Genomic DNA, 7,532 nt, shown 5'->3' with positions numbered 1-7,532 from the left:
AAGAAAGAAATTATGATTTGGTAAACAGGGTAATTTATAAATTTTTATGCTTATTTTCCTTTTTTTGGTAAATTTTTTAAGAAAATACGTCCAACCTTGATAATTAAACGCATATGTTTACCAGTTACCAACAAGCTTATTTTCTAATTTAAAATTAAATTATATTGTGTCTTGATGTAACATTTTAAGATATCTGTTGGCTTGAATTTTCGACAAGTAAATGCTACTAACTTCTTTATTGAGGTGGCCACAACATCTTACTATGGTATTATAAATACAAGAATCTAACTTAGACCTATCCTTGCAATTTCATTGGGTAAGTGGTTTCAAGTGTGCACAGAGAATCCTGATACTACCATGTAGGCATCACCAATTGTTTTTACTTGTATTATAAAGGTTAAGGTAATACGACTCGGGAATATATGAATTTTAGCGACAAAATAATTAAAACCTATTTTTACATATGTTAAAATTATGAAGCAGGTTTAGTGTAAAAGTATATTATTTTGTGTTTAAAGAACTGAAAATGAATGTAGGTGTAATAGGTTTGTTTAGGGCGCGTAAACTACTCAAAATCCAAAGTTACAGATACAACTACGGTGACATAGCGTAACACCGAAAATACTTCCCACGTCACGTAACAAAGTGGCATCATTGATTATACACCTTGAACTGGTTAATTACAAGCAATAATAAAATCCTTAAAATCTAAAAGACTTGAAAGCTGACGTCACTACAATACCCAGTGTTAAAATTTTAACGACATTTCAATAAAATTTAGGTCAAGACTTTTTTTGAAAAATAAAGAAATAGTAAGGTTAACATAAGCTGAGATTAATATAAAAAAATATATTTATCATTGAAATAATTGTTGTAATATGTAGTTTTCGGTTAAAAAACAGTAATTTATGTAATGAGTTTTGTTTTATTGTTACAACCAAATAAACCTTCCAGCTTATGAGACGTTCGAAAGGCTTCAAGCGCGGTTGTTATTAGCGATTAGTGAGGCCTACTACTTCCAAATGTAAATGACAAATTTATTTTTAAACGAAGATGCTTTTTTGCCGTTAATAGACTTTAAAAAAGTTGTGCCGCTTTAAACTATTACAGTTGTAGGGTATAATTGGTAAATTAAGACCAAATTGTAATAAAATTACTTTTAAACAGTAAAACATATTAAAAATTTTTTTTATTTATGGTAGTTCTAGGACTTTTATGCATTTAAGAAGGTTTAAAGTATCAAAAAGTCGCAAGTTGGCTAACTTATTTATTAAAAAATATTAAACAAAAATTACGATTTTATTTTTGTAGGTTTTATAGTATAAAAAAAATTTAAGTAATTTTTACAACAATTTTTATTTAATTTTTACATTTACTAAATATTAACAATTGAGTTTTATTTGGTAAAAACAAACGTCGTAAGATGGACATAATATTGCTGACAATATTTTTAATTTTAACACCTTTACCGATACTAACGCAAGGTAATTTTATGAGTTTTTAAAAACTTTTATTTAAAAAAATAAAAGATAGCATAAAATAGCTTGATTAATATTTTTATTTTTTAAAGAATATTTATCCTTAGAATACAAAAAAATAATGTGTTTTGATTCGCTTCCATAGGTTTTGTGGTAAACAAATCGCTAATATAACTTTTTGATTTCTAAATACTTCCTGAAGAGATAGTGTGGTCGCATATTTTTTTTTATTTTCTATGTCGGAATTATTTCCACTTGCACGAGGATACCATTATTTTGAAAATTGGTCAGGTAGTTTTTGAGGAATGCCAGACACTTCGGCCCTCGGACACTTCGGCCAAAATTTTTTTTTTAAAACAGCGGGGATTTTGCATTTTAATTACCGCGAGAAATTTTATTTTCGCGTAGTTATATACAGTTTTTTAGACAGTATTTGAAACAAAATAAGCAGTAAATTAATAATTTTTTTTAATAACAATGTGCAAGAACATGTTATCTTTCTTTTGGCGTGTCAATTTTTTAATTTTACAAACTAAAACCTATAAAAAACTAATTTTGAAAGCGCGCGCTTTTAGGTGACGGAGGACAATGCATAATGTTATCTCGTATTTTGCCAAATAGTGCCGCCTTTCCAAACAATATTTGAAGAAAATAGAGCGTTAATTTTTTATTTTTTTCATTGAGTATTATGCATAAATATGTTATCTTTCTTTTCCCGTGTCAATTTTTTAATTTTACAAACTAAAACCTATAAAAAACTAATTTTGAAAGCGCGCGCTTTTAGGTGACACAAGACGATGCATTATGATATCACGTATTTTGCGAAATGGGGGCCGTCTTTCTAAACGATATTTGAAGAAAATAGATCATGAATTAATCATTTTTTACACTGAAGAATGTGCATAAATATGTTATTAGTTATTGCCCGTGTTAATGTATATAAATTTATATACTAAAACACAAAGAATAAAATGTTTAAAGAGTTTCCAGAAGATTTGTCCCGCAAAAAAACGGCGGGGAGTCGGCGATGAAATTCCCGTGTACATAGTCAGCGCAAGACCATATTTTACCGATATTCAAAATAAAATTTTGCATAAAGTACAGTATATATAAAAGTTTTTATTAGTTGTTACCTTAATGACATATGTTAGTTTTTAGAATATTATTTTTTTTTTAATTTTTGTTTTTTCGCGGTAATTAAAATGCAAAATCCCCGCTGTTTTGAAAAAAAAATTTTGGCCGAAGTTTCCGGGGGCCGAAGTGTCTGGTTACTGTTTTTGAGAGATTGGGATTTGCCAGTCTAAAAAGTAGGGCAGTTTTCGACGAGATCTCGTGCGTGCAAGCGTAAAAAAATGCGAGACCGCGCGTGCACGCGTACAAAATTTCCGGTCTAGGCGTGCACGCGTGATATATGTTAGCGTGTTTAAGGCGTCAGTACTGCGCGTGCACATTTTTTTAAGACACCAGGCGTGCAAAATGCTAATTTCAGGCGTGTCTTTTTTTAATTAAAAAAATCTCGTGCGTGCACGCTGCCCTACTTTCCAGACTGGGGGATTTGAAGTAAAATATTGTAAATAGAGAAAGTCCTTATGCTCGCGAGTCAGGTGACGCACAACGTCATCATCGTAAGTTCATATAGTGGCAGACATAGAAAAATAACCTTATTTTGCCGTTTCTGAGCGGTTTGTTGCACTTTTTTTTATTTTTTTTTTGCAGAAAAAATTTTACCAGTCATTTTCCTATGTCTGCCAGCGTATGAACTTACGACGATGACATCGTGTGTCACGTGACTTGCGAGTGTAGGGACATTCCCTATTTACAATATTTTAACTGCAAATCTCGATATCTCGAAAACTACTTAATTGATTTTAAAAATAATGCTATCCTCGTGCAAGTTGGAAAAAATTTAACTTAACTAGAAAAGAAACTTTGCGACCACACCATCTCTTTAAAAAAAGTTATTTGCATTTTATGGTTTTCTTTTGCTATTAGTAAAAGCAAAACAGTTTTGTATAAATGAAAAAAGTTATTTAAATAATCTTCTGGAAACATAATTTATATAATCCTCAGGAAACATAATTTAAAGCATTTTACCATTTTGTTTTACAGATGTGAATGAATGTGATACAAATAGAGGTGGTTGCCATATTGATGCAGTTTGTACAAACACACCAGGTTCTTTTGCCTGTACATGTATAAGTGGTTATACTGGAAATGGGGTAAAATGCTCAGGTGCTTAAAAAATGTTTTTTTATTTAAGTTATTAATTAGAATAAATATATTTTAGTGCCTTTACTGAATAAATCTTATTATAAAGTATATTCAGCGTTATTTTAGACAATAAAAAATGTTAAATCTCAGTTAAATCTCATTAAAAGCTTTAAAAAAAGTTTGAAAGTTTCCCTTCTACAACCATAAAAGTAAATTGCATTCTATAGATTCTTATACCAATGTTTACATACTGCTATCAGTAGAAGCAAAACAGTTTTGTAAAAAATAAATAAAAGTTATTTAAAAAAATGTTAAATGCATTTAAAGGTCGATATTGGAATGTTAATTTAAAGTCTATTCACTGTTCTTTTTAATGATAATACAAAACATTAAATTTAAGTTAAATATTATTAAAAGCAGACTTATAAATGTTTTTTTTGTTTGTGTTGATATTTATTCGATATTGAAATGTTTATTTAAAGTATGTTAACTGTTTCTTCCAACAATAAGACAAAACAGTAAATTTAATTCAAATATTATTATAAGCAAAAAAATTTATGTAATTATTTTTTTTACTAAAAGAATAAATGATTGTATAAACTTTTTTGTTTTTTAATGTTATTATTTTGATGATTTAAATATAAAAAATTAACCTTTGGTTTAAAATTTTTTTTATTTGTATATGCTTTATGTAAGAAAATTATTTATTGTATTTTTTTATTCGTTTTTACTTTTTAATGAACGAAATTTGGTTAGTGTTTTAATGTTATTTAAAAAACAAAACAATTATATATTATTAAATCAATAAAAAAATTGAAGTTTATAAAATTTCAAGATTGTTTTAAAAATTGTTAAACATAAACCTATTTTACAATTTTTTTCAACAGATATAAATGGATGTTCAAGAAATACAGATAATTGTCATAATACTCTAGCTATATGTACAGACACACAAGGTTCTTTTACTTGTACATGTGATAGAGGTTATACTGGAAATGGAAGAACATGTTCTGGTAAATATAAAATATGTGTTTTTAAAAAATCATCATTTATTTTTATGGCAAGTATTTAAATATTTTTTTAAATATTTAAAACTATATTTTTTTAAATATTTATATTTAAAACTATATTTTAAATAAATATTTTTTTAATATTTATAACTAACTTAACATTTGATTTAAAATATTAAATTTGCCAACTAACAGTAGATACAAATATGTATTTTTTTTAAACTAAAAGATTTACTTTTAATCTGTTTTATGTTTTACAGACATAGATGAATGTGCTACAAATACAGATAATTGCAACACAAATGCAAGATGTACAAACAATGTTGATTCTTTTACTTGTAGATGTAATACTGGGTATACTGGAAATGGAATAACATGCTCAGGTTCTTATAAATTTTTCTGTTGTTATTTACTATTAAGGGTAAACTATATATAAATATTAAGTGTCAATATTGAAATGTTTTAATATAAGTATTATTTTACAGACATAAACAACCATTTAAAAAAAGTAGATAATTGTCACACTTATATATAATACATATTTTATTTCTGCCTCTTTACTTTTTGTTTAAAATATTTGCCGAATGTATTTCAATAATGAAAAAATAATGCTAATGTAGTTTATTTTGCTATTGAAAGTTACAATATTTTTATTGGTTATATCAACTATAATTAAGAATACTTATTTCATGTTATTTTGTGTTTTACAGACATAGATGAATGTGCTACAAATAGAGATAATTGCAACACAAATGCAAGGTGTACAAACACACAAGGTTCTTTTACCTGTAGATGTAATACTGGGTATGCTGGAAATGGAGTTGGAACTTCTGGATGTCAAGGTATTATTACCTATTTAAAAATAGCTTAATGTTAATGTTTTTAGGTTTAATTAGTTAATTTTTTTAAGACAAAATTTTAAGGTTTTATGCAATTCTTTTACTTATAATTAACTGCTAAACTAAATATCATGTACATGCAAGTAAAAGTAATATAATTTTTACAGAGGTTTATACCCAAAATTCTGCTGGTACTTGTTCTTATTATTTCTCAAGTTTTACAGTAGAAAGTTATACTGATGCTCAAACACAATGTTCACGTAGACATTCGGTGTTAGCCAAGTTTAAAACCAGTTCTGAAATGGCTTTTGCAAGATCAACTATTGACAGAGTTTATACCTTGACCAGTAATGTTTATTATGTTGGTGGTAGAAGGGAAGGGAAAAACTGGTGGTTGTGGAATGATAGAGATAATATTATACCAAGTAAGGTTTTATTAATCTTAAAAATTCACTAAAAACTATTTATATTTAAATCTTTTTAAAATTTTTGTAGTTTTTGTGAAGTTTATTTATTCTATGTTTTTGTAAATTTGTTCTATAACAATCTACTTTTTAAATGTTTGGCTATGTTTTTTACAATAAGGTCCTTCAGGTAGTTCAAGTTGTGCAGCTATCTCAACTTTATCTTTTACTTCAGTGTCATGTTTATCCACAAGATATTTCAGTTGTGAGCGGAGAGGTTTGTTTAAAACAATTTTTTTTTTATATTAAAATTATTTTCTGGCTTAACTTTGTAAAGTTGCATGTAAATAGTTTAGTTTAATCTACTTTTATTTTTCTTTACTAGTTTAATACAAAATTTTTAGGTTTGTAAACTGCTACAATCTTTCATTTTTTTACAAAAATAATTTTTAAATACTATTTATTACATTAGTCAGTGGAAATAATTGTCAACCAAACCCATGTCGAAATGGAGGAACATGTACTCTTGATGGTTGCACATTTACTTGTCGTTGCGCACCAAATTATTTTGGTTATACTTGCGACACTCGTAAGTCAATCTATAAAACCAGAATTTGTTTTAACACAATAAAAACTCCATAATGACATTATTTAAACCCTAATTATTAAAAGAAAATCTAAATTACAAAAAAAATATTTTAAATTTTAATTGTTTTACACTTGTTGCTTTTTGTAGAACAATTGCAAATATTATCAGAAACCGATATCACAGCAATAAAATACGACAATGTTAACCTGGAGTTTATTGTAAATACTTTTGTAGCTGGAAGTGTTACATGTACTTTACAATCTAGTGGACAAGATTTAAGAACTTTTGGTACTTTTCAAGGAAATCAACAGTATGTATAAAATATTTTCATTAAATGATCCATTTTTAACTTGAAAAGTTAAATCTACCTTTTTTAAATATTAAACTTTGTTAAATAAAATTATATCCAAAATTTGGGTAATGAAATGAATTTTATTGTAGGTTATCTCAATGTCGATTTAAAAGTTTAATGACCTTACTCACTTTAAATTATGCGAGTTCTATAAATAATTATTATTTCGTCTATTACACCAAAATATTTGAATTTATATTAATAAAATCTAAACATTGTATCTATTAGGTTATCTTACATGATCAACAACATTCAAAGAGATGCAACATTTGTGTTAACTTGTGTTCTGACTACAAGCTCTAATGTTAATGTTCAACAAACTAGGACAGTTAAAGTTGTTGTACATGGTAAGTGATTTTAATGTTATTAAAAATTGTTAAGCTGTGTGTTTAGGTAAAAAAAAGGAATAGTTAAGAAAATAAAATTTTGCTGTAATTAAATAATAAAAAATATTTTGAACTTTTAAAAGTTCAAATGTATCTAAGCTAAATTGTTAATAACTTAAATTTGTTCTGTAAAAAAGTTCCTGCAAGTATTTAGATATCAGAAACTCAGGTTGATATTGTAAGAACTAGCAACTCAGGAACTGTTATTGTGGATTGTACATCAACTGGCACACCATTGCCAACTGTAGTTTGGAGAAAAAACA

The sequence above is a fragment of the Corella eumyota genome, chromosome 5 (genome assembly GCF_963082875.1).
Source record: "Corella eumyota chromosome 5, kaCorEumy4.1, whole genome shotgun sequence".
NCBI lineage: Eukaryota > Metazoa > Chordata > Ascidiacea > Phlebobranchia > Corellidae > Corella > Corella eumyota.
Note: the sequence above shows the minus strand (reverse complement) of the source record.